Below are 10,738 nucleotides of genomic sequence, written 5' to 3'. Positions count from 1 at the left end.
AAAAGTCATGGTATAGTATATCGAAAAAAGACATAAAAAGTCATAGTATAGTATGTCGAAGAAAATCATAAAAAAAGTGATAGTATATCGAAAACAGTCATGAAAAAGTCATAGTATAGTATGTCGTAAAGTCATTAAAGGTGCTCTAAGTGATGTGACACGTTTTTTTAGGCTACAACATTTTTTGTCACATACATATAGCTGCCTGTCCCCTGTACACACTGTAAAAAAACGCGGTCTCTGTAGACAGCCCAGGTTCCTAAAAACGGCAACAAAAACAAACTGCGCCAACCTGCCCCACAAACCATAACAGTGTTCCAGCCAATAACTGACAAGAAGGAGCTGGTTGAGTCATGAATATACCTTCTGCAAGTAGCCTACGTGCTAACGCTGCTGCAGTAATGGTTCAACCAGCTCCTTCTTGTCAGTTATTTGCTCGAACACTGTTTGTTATGTTTTGTGGTGCAGGTTGGTGCAGTTGGTTTTTGTTGCCGTATGTGGAACCTGGGCTGTCTACAGAGACCACGTTTTTTTACGGTGTGTTCAGGGGACAGGCAGCTAGCAGATAGTGAGGAGATGTTTGCTGTATGTGACAAAAAATTTTGTAGCCTAAAAAATGCGTCACATCACTTAGAGCACCTTTAAAATAGTCATATTATAGTATGTTGCAAAAAGAAATCATAAAAAAGTCATAGTATAGTATGTTGAAAAAAGGTCATAGTATAGTATGTCGAAAAAAGTCATAAAAAGTCATAGTATAGTATGTCGAAGAAAATCATAAAAAAGTGATAGTATGTCGAAAAGTCATTAAAATAGTCATATTATAGTATGTCAAAAACAATCATTAAAAAGTCATAGTATAGTATGTCGAAATAGTCATAAAGAAGTCATAGTACAGTATGTCGAAAAACATCATAAAAAAGTCATATTATGTCGAAAACAGTCATAAAAAAGTCATAGTATAGTATGTCGAAAAAAGGTCATAGTATAGAGTGTCAAAAAAAGTCATAAAAAGGTCATTGTATAGTATGGCAAAAAAAATTCATGTCGATAAAAATCATAAAAAAGTCATAGAATGTCAAAAAAAGTCATAGTATAGTATGTCGAAAAAAAGTCATGGTATAGTATATCGAAAAAAGACATAAAAAGTCATAGAATAGTATGTCGAAGAAAATCATAAAAAAAGTGATAGTATATCGAAAACAGTCATGAAAAAGTCATAGTATAGTATGTCGTAAAGTCATTAAAGGTGCTCTAAGTGATGTGACACGTTTTTTAGGCTACAACATTTTTTGTCACATACATATAGCTGCCTGTCCCCTGTACACACTGTAAAAAAACGCGGTCTCTGTAGACAGCCCAGGTTCCACAAACGGCAACAAAAACAAACTGCGCCAACCTGCCCCACAAACCATAACAGTGTTCCAGCCAATAACTGACAAGAAGGAGCTGGTTGAGTCATGAATATACCTTCTGCAAGTAGCCTACGTGCTAACGCTGCTGCAGTAATGGTTCAACCAGCTCCTTCTTGTCAGTTATTTGCTCGAACACTGTTTGTTATGTTTTGTGGTGCAGGTTGGTGCAGTTGGTTTTTGTTGCCGTATGTGGAACCTGGGCTGTCTACAGAGACCACGTTTTTTTACGGTGTGTTCAGGGGACAGGCAGCTAGCAGATAGTGAGGAGATGTTTGCTGTATGTGACAAAAAATTTTGTAGCCTAAAAAATGCGTCACATCACTTAGAGCACCTTTAAAATAGTCATATTATAGTATGTTGCAAAAAGAAATCATAAAAAAGTCATAGTATAGTATGTTGAAAAAAGGTCATAGTATAGAGTGTCGAAAAAAGTCCTAAAAAGATCATAGTATAGTATGGCAAAAAAGTCATGAAGAAGACATAGTATAGTATGTCGAAAAAAAATCATAAAAAAGTGATAGTATGTCGAAAACAGTCATAAAAAAAGTCATAGTATAGTATATCATTAAGTCATTAAAATAGTAATATAGTATGTCGAAAAAGTCATAAAGAAGTTATAGTATAGTATTTCGAAAAAATCATAAAAAAGTGATAGTATGTCGAAAACAGTCATAAAAAAGTCATAGTATAGTAGGTCAAAAAAAGGTTATAGTATAGAGTGTCGAAAAAAGTCATAAAAAGATCATAGTATAGTATGGCAAAAACGTCATGAAGAAGACATAGTATAGTATGTCGAAAAAAAATCATGAAAAAGTGATAGTATGTCGAAAACAGTCATAAAAAAGTCATAGTATAGTATGTCGAAAAAAGGTTATAGTATAGTATATCATAATGTCATTAAAATAGTAATATAGTATGTCAAAAAGTCATAAAGAAGTCATAGTATAGTATTTCGAAAAAATCATAAAAAAGTGATAATATGTCAAAAACAGTCATAAAAAAGTCATAGTATAGTATGTCGAAAAAAAGTCATAGTATAGAGTGTCGAAAAAAGTCATAAAAAGATCATAGTATAGTATGGCAAAAACGTCATGAAGAAGACATAGTATAGTATGTCGAAAAAAAATCATAAAAAAGTGATAGTATGTCGAAAACAGTCATAAAAAAGTCATAGGATAGTATATCATAATGTCATTAAAATAGTAATATAGTATGTCGAAAAAGTCATAAAGAAGTCATAGTATAGTATTTCAAAAAAATCATAAAAAAGTGATAGTATGTCGAAAACAGTCATGAAAAAGTCATAGTATAGTATGTCGTAAAGTCATTAAAGGTGCTCTAAGTGATGTGACACTTTTTTTAGGCTACAACATTTTTTGTCACATACATATAGCTGCCTGTCCCCTGTACACACTGTAAAAAATAGGTCTCTGTAGACAGCCCAGGTTCCACAAACGGCAACAAAAACAAACTGCGCCAACCTGCCCCACAAACCATAACAGTGTTCCAGCCAATAACTGACAAGAAGGAGCTGGTTGAGTCATGAATATACCTTCTGCAAGTAGCCTACGTGCTAACGCTGCTGCAGTAATGGTTCAACCAGCTCCTTCTTGTCAGTTATTTGCTCGAACACTGTTTGTTATGTTTTGTGGTGCAGGTTGGTGCAGTTGGTTTTTGTTGCCGTATGTGGAACCTGGGCTGTCTACAGAGACCACGCTTTTTTTTACGGTGTGTTCAGGGACAGGCAGCTAGCAGATAGTGAGGAGATGTTTGCTGTATGTGACAAAAATTTTGTAGCCTAAAAAAATGCGTCACATCACTTAGAGCACCTTTAAAATAGTCATATTATAGTATGTTGCAAAAAGAAATCATAAAAAAAGTCATAGTATAGTATGTTGAAAAAAAAGGTCATAGTATAGAGGTCGAAAAAAAAGTCCTAAAAAGATCATAGTATAGTATGGCAAAAAAGTCATGAAGAAGACATAGTATAGTATGTCGAAAAAAAATCATAAAAAAGTGATAGTATGTCGAAAACAGTCATAAAAAAAGTCATAGTATAGTATATCATTAAGTCATTAAAATAGTAATATAGTATGTCGAAAAAGTCATAAAGAAGTTATAGTATAGTATTTCGAAAAAATCATAAAAAAGTGATAGTATGTCGAAAACAGTCATAAAAAAGTCATAGTATAGTAGGTCAAAAAAAGGTTATAGTATAGAGTGTCGAAAAAAGTCATAAAAAGATCATAGTATAGTATGGCAAAAACGTCATGAAGAAGACATAGTATAGTATGTCGAAAAAAAATCATGAAAAAGTGATAGTATGTCGAAAACAGTCATAAAAAAGTCATAGTATAGTATGTCGAAAAAAGGTTATAGTATAGTATATCATAATGTCATTAAAATAGTAATATAGTATGTCGAAAAAGTCATAAAGAAGTCATAGTATAGTATTTCGAAAAAATCATAAAAAAGTGATAATATGTCAAAAACAGTCATAAAAAAGTCATAGTATAGTATGTCGAAAAAAAGTCATAGTATAGAGTGTCGAAAAAAGTCATAAAAAGATCATAGTATAGTATGGCAAAAACGTCATGAAGAAGACATAGTATAGTATGTCGAAAAAAAATCATAAAAAAGTGATAGTATGTCGAAAACAGTCATAAAAAAGTCATAGGATAGTATATCATAATGTCATTAAAATAGTAATATAGTATGTCGAAAAAGTCATAAAGAAGTCATAGTATAGTATTTCAAAAAAATCATAAAAAAGTGATAGTATGTCGAAAACAGTCATGAAAAAGTCATAGTATAGTATGTCGTAAAGTCATTAAAGGTGCTCTAAGTGATGTGACACTTTTTTTAGGCTACAACATTTTTTGTCACATACATATAGCTGCCTGTCCCCTGTACACACTGTAAAAAAACGCGGTCTCTGTAGACAGCCCGGGTTCCACAAACGGCAACAAAAACAAACTGCGCCAACCTGCCTCACAAACCATAACAGTGTTCCAGCCAATAACTGACAAGAAGGAGCTGGTTGAGTCATGAATATACCTTCTGCAAGTAGCCTACGTGATAATGCTGCTGCAGTAATGTCAACCAGCTCCTTCTTGTCAGTTATTTGCTCGAACACTGTTTGTTATGTTTTGTGGTGCAGGTTGGTGCAGTTGGTTTTTGTTGCCATATGTGGAGCCTGAGCTGTCTACAGAGACCACGTTTTTTTACGGTGTGTTCAGGGGACAGGCAGCTAGCAGATAGTGAGGAGATGTTTGCTGTATGTGACAAAAAATTTTGTAGCCTAAAAAATGCGTCACATCACTTAGAGCACCTTTAAAATAGTCATATTATAGTATGTTGCAAAAAGAAATCATAAAAAAGTCATAGTATAGTATGTCGAAAAAGGGTCATAGTATAGAGTGTCGAAAAAAGTCATAAAAAGATCATAGTATAGTATGGCAAAAAAGTCATGAAGAAGACATAGTATAGTATGTCGAAAAAAAATCATAAAAAAGTGATAGTATGTCGAAAACAGTCATAAAAAAAGTCATAGTATAGTATATCATTAAGTCATTAAAATAGTAATATAGTATGTCGAAAAAGTCATAAAGAAGTTACAGTATAGTATAGTATTTCGAAAAAATCATAAAAAAGTGATAGTATGTCGAAACAGTCATAAAAAAGTCATAGTATAGTATGTCTAAAAAAGTCATAAAAAGATCATAGTATAGTATGTCGAAAACAGTCATAAAAAAGTCATAATATAGTATGTCTAGAGAAAATCCTGCACACTTACCATTACGCAGTAATTTTCTTCTAAATAAATTATTGCTTGCGTAACGGTCAGTGTGCAGGATTTTCTCTAAACTTTTTGATCTGCTACGTTTGATCATATCCTACGCTTATATTCCTACGTTGCATAGTATAGTATGTCGAAAATAAGCCGTAGTATAGTATGTTGAAATTGATTTACTCAGCAACACTTTGACATGTGGTCAGAGGATCCTGGGTTTGAACAGTCGAACTTTTGGTTACGGGGCACTGTCTCTACCTCCGAACCACAACCCAAATATAGGACACACTGAAAAATTCATAGTAAAGTATGTTGAAGACGATGATTTGAATTGCTTCTGTGTGTTGCCTGGTTACCATTCTGCTTAATGTCCCCGTGGAACTACATTGCTTGGTGAAGAATTACTATTTGTAATCAATAAAACATTGTATTTTTTGTTTCTCTGTGTTTATTTAATGAAACATTAACAGATATATGTAGTAACGGTTTTACAAAAGCAATAATTCAAATAGTATGGAATAAAAAAGTCATAGTATAGTATGTCATAAAGTCATTAAAATAGTCATAGTATGGTATGTCGAAAAAATTATTTTAAAAGTCATAGCATGGTATGTAAAAAAAGTCATAAAGAAGTCATAGTATAGTATGTCATAAAAAGTCATGAAAAGGTCATATTATAGAATGTCGAAAATAAGTCATAGTATAGTATGTCAAAAAAAGGTCATAGTATAGAGTGTCGAAAAAAGTCATAAAAAGATCATAGTATAGTATGGCAAAAAAGTCATGAAGAAGACATAGTATAGTATGTCGAAAAAAAATCATAAAAAAGTGATAGTATGTCGAAAACAGTCATAAAAAAGTCATAGTAAGTATATCATAAAGTCATTAAAATAGTAATATAGTATGTCGAAAAAGTCATAAAGAAGTCATAGTATAGTATTTCGAAAAAATCATAAAAAAGTGATAGTATGTCGAAACAGTCATAAAAAAGTCATAGTATAGTATGTCTAAAAAAGTCATAAAAAGATCATAGTATAGTATGTCGAAAACAGTCATAAAAAAGTCATAATATAGTATGTCTAGAGAAAATCCTGCAAACTTTCCATTACGCAGTAATTTTCTTCTAAATAAATTATTGCTTGCGTAACGGTCAGTGTGCGGGATTTTCTCTAAACTTTTTGATCTGCTACGTTTGATCATATCCTACGCTTATATTCCTACGTTGCATAGTATAGTATGTCGAAAATAAGCCGTAGTATAGTATGTTGAAATTGATTTACTCAGCAACACTTTGACATGTGGTCAGAGGATCCTGGGTTTGAACAGTCAACCTCTTGGTTACGGGGCACTGTCTCTACCTCCGAACCACAACCCAAATATAGGACACGCTGAAAAATTCATAGTAAAGTATGTTGAAGACGATGATTTGAATTGCTTCTGTGTGTTGCCTGGTTACCATTCTGCTTAATGTCCCCGTGGAACTACATTGCTTGGTGAAGAATTACTATTTGTAATCAATAAAACATTGTATTTTTTGTTTCTCTGTGTTTATTTAATGAAACATTAACAGATATATGTAGTAACGGTTTTACAAAAGCAATAATTCAAATAGTATGGAATAAAAAAGTCATAGTATAGTATGTCATAAAGTCATTAAAATAGTCATAGTATAGTATGTCGAAAAAATTATTTTAAAAGTCATAGCATAGTATGTAAAAAAAAGTCATAAAGAAGTCAAAGTATAGTATGTCATAAAAAGTAAAAGTATAGTATGTCGAAAAAAGTTGTAGGATAGTATGTCATAAAAAGTCACAGTATAGCATGTCGAAAAAAAAAAAAAAAAAGTCATGAAAAGGTCATAGTATAGTATGTCGAAAAAAAAAAGTAGTATAGTAGGTCGAAAAAAGTCATAAAGAAATCAAAGTATAGTAGCCTATGTCAAAAAAGTCGTAGTATAGTATGTCATAAAAAGTCAAAGTATAGTAGCCTATGTCAAAAAAGTCGTAGTATAGTATGTCAGAAAAGGTCGTAAAGAAGTCATAGTGTAGTATGTCATAAAAAGTCATAGTATAGTATGTCGACAAAAGTCATAAAAAGGTTATAATATAGTATGTCAAACAAAGTCATAAAAAGTCATAGTATAGTATGTCATAAAGTCATTAAAATAGTCATAGTATAGTATGTCGAAAAAATTATTTTAAAAGTCATAGCATAGTATGTAAAAAAAAGTCATAAAGAAGTCAAAGTATAGTATGTCATAAAAAGTAAAAGTATAGTATGTCGAAAAAAGTTGTAGGATAGTATGTCATAAAAAAGTCACAGTATAGCATGTCGAAAAAAAGTCATGAAAAGGTCATAGTATAGTATGTCGAAAAAAGTCGTAGTATAGTAGGTCGAAAAAAGTCATAAAGAAATCAAAGTATAGTAGCCTATGTCAAAAAAGTCGTAGTATAGTATGTCATAAAAAGTCAAAGTATAGTAGCCTATGTCAAAAAAGTCGTAGTATAGTATGTCAGAAAAGGTCGTAAAGAAGTCATAGTGTAGTATGTCATAAAAAGTCATAGTATAGTATGTCGACAAAAGTCATAAAAAGGTTCTAATATAGTATGTCAAACAAAGTCATAAAAAGTCATAGTATAGTATGTTGACTAAAGTCATAAAAAAGTTATAATATAGTTTGTCAAATAAAAGCCATAAAAAAGTCATAGTATAGTCGTAAAGAAATCATAGTATAGTATGCCAAAAAAAGTCATAGTTTAGTATATTGATAAAAATCATAAACAAGTCATAGAATGTCAAAAAAAGTCATAGTATAGTATGTCGAAAAAAAGTCATAGTATAGAGTGTTGAAAAAAGTCATAAAAAGGTCATAGTATAGTCTATCGAAAAAAGACAGTATAGTATGTTGAAAAAGTCATATAGAAGTCATAGTATAGTATGTCAAAAAAAAGACATAGTATAGAGTGTTGAAAAAAGTCATAAAAAGGTCATAGTATAGTCTATCGAAAAAAGACAGTATAGTATGTTGAAAAAATCATAAAGAAGACATAGTATAGTATATCAAAGAAAATCATAAAAAAGTGATAGTATGTCAAAAACAGTCATAAAAAAGTCATAGTATAGTATGTCTAGAGAAAATCCTGCACACTGACCATTACGCAGTAATTTTCTTCTAAATAAATTATTGCTTGCGTATGGTCAGTGTGCGGGATTTTCTCTTAACTTTTTGATCTGCTATGTTTGATCATATGCTACGCTTATATTCCTACGTTGCATAGTATCGTATGTCGAAAATAAGTCATAGTATAGTATGTCACAAAAATTCATAAAAAAGTCATAGTATAGTATGTCATAAAAAGTCATAGTATATCTTATGGAAACTTTGCTGTCTATAATCTGTATTAATTTCAACTGTGTAATTATTGTCTGTGATTTTAACACTCATGTTGACAACCCCCAGGACCGAGGGACCAAAGAACTGTGTTGTGTTTTGGAAAACTATGGACTGACTCAGCATGTGATGGAGCCCACACACAATAACGGGCACACTCTGAACTTGATTATCTCCAAAGGTCTAAACATTTCCAAGGCTGTGGTGACTGATGCTGCTCTCTCTGATCATTCCTGTGTTTTCTTTAACGGCACTATCTCTGTGCACAAAAGTGTCCAAACAAAGGTAATCAGAAAACGGTATATTACTGAAAACACCAGTGAAACATTCATTCAGCTTTTCTCCTCCACACCCACCCTCTCTGGGGTCTCAGTGACTGAGCTTGTAGATAATTTCAATTGTAAAATTACAAATGTTATTGATGCCATTGCTCCCACTAAGGTCAAAGCTCTCCGTGGTAAGAAAAGATAGTCGAAAATAAGTCGTAGTATAGTATGTCACAAAAATTCATAAAAAAGTCATAGTATGTCATGAAAAAGTCATAGTATAAACAGTTTTTTTCAAATGACAGTATTGTTAGCTCTTCCTTTCATGCATTTTAACCCATCCTAAGTTTTAGGAGAAATGGACAACGTGGTCAGAGGCTCCTGGGTTTTAACAGCCAATGCTTCTGGTTATGCGGCACCAACTCTACCACCGAACCACAACCTCGGATGTATAGGACATGATAAAAAAGTCATAGTAAAGTATGTTGAAGACGATGCTTTGATCTGTGTCAGTGTGTTGATGAAACATTAACAGATATATGTAGTAATGGTTTTACAAAAGCAATAAGCGAAATGGTATGGCACAAAAAAGTCATAGTATAATATGTCGAAAAAGTCATAAAGAAGTCATAGTATAGTATGTCATAAAAAGTCATAATATAGTATGTCAAAAAAGTCATAAAAAAGTCATAGCATAGTATGTTGAAAAAAGTCAAAGAAAAAATATAAAAAGTCGAAAACAGTATGTATGTCATAAAAAAGTATAGTATGTCGCAAAAAAGTCATAGTATAGTATGTCATAAAAAGTCATAGTATAGTATGTCGAAAAAAAGTCATAGTATAGTATGTCGAAAAAAGTCATAAAAAAGTTAGAATATAGTATGTCTAAAAAAGTTATAGTATAGTATGTTGAAAAAAAAGTATAGGTCCTATTGCTTAAATGAGCACAACGGCTGAATGTAGAACGATGGTCTCTCTCTCGCAGTGAAAAAGCCTAAGGAAGCACTCAACTTAAACAGTGATATCACAAAAACTGGGAAATATATCAAAAAGCTGAATACATTCCTGATAACTGAAGGTTTTGTGAACAGTTTAAAGTTTGAACGACGTCTGTGTGTAAAGGTATGTGGGAGGAGTAGCATTTAGAAATGGAAGAAACCAGAAGAGGATTTAAGGATTGCTCCATTGACTTTGAATGTATAAAAGAAAAAGCTAAATATTTTTAAAAAGAAACTATGAATGATGGATTAAAAGCACAAATATCCTTACAGAGCTGAACATTTGGATAATTAAATGTTTGTTGTAGCTAAAAGTATGCAAAGTCATAAAAGGTCATGTTTGTCCAACACTGGTTTATGACCAAAAATGGTAAAACTAATGACATATACACTGTGACAGCGTCCTGGGCGTATTTCTGATGAAAAGAAAAAACTACAACAACTACGATAATGTGATTCTGATGTTATCATCTGACTGGGTTAAACACAAAACAGGTGTTGAACTACTACTTTAACCCTACTTTAACTCTTTTTTAACCCTGTCTGTCACCTTTTATGTCACTAGCACATATTGCAACACAAAACAAAAAACATAACAATATAACAGTATGTTTCAGTATCTTTACCAATCCCTCGTGGTGAAGCAGTTTATTAACTCTGAGAGTATGAATAAAGCTGGTTGATGTGTGTTTTCTGTGGAAGCAGAGAGCCTCTATTAGTAAACTGTTAGTGTATGAATGAGTTACATCGGCATTCAGACTTGATGTAAACACACTCTCAGTTTAGCCTAATGAGTGGGATCTTTTTACACTGCAGTAGGAGATCATTGTGTGTTAGCGAGCAGCCTGTGGGCCTGTAGCAGCAGGTTGCTATCT

This window comes from Perca flavescens, chromosome 14 (genome assembly GCF_004354835.1).
Source record: "Perca flavescens isolate YP-PL-M2 chromosome 14, PFLA_1.0, whole genome shotgun sequence".
Taxonomy (NCBI): Eukaryota; Metazoa; Chordata; class Actinopteri; order Perciformes; family Percidae; genus Perca; species Perca flavescens.
The sequence above is the reverse complement of the archived record's forward strand: the minus strand, read 5'-3'. Positions refer to the sequence as shown.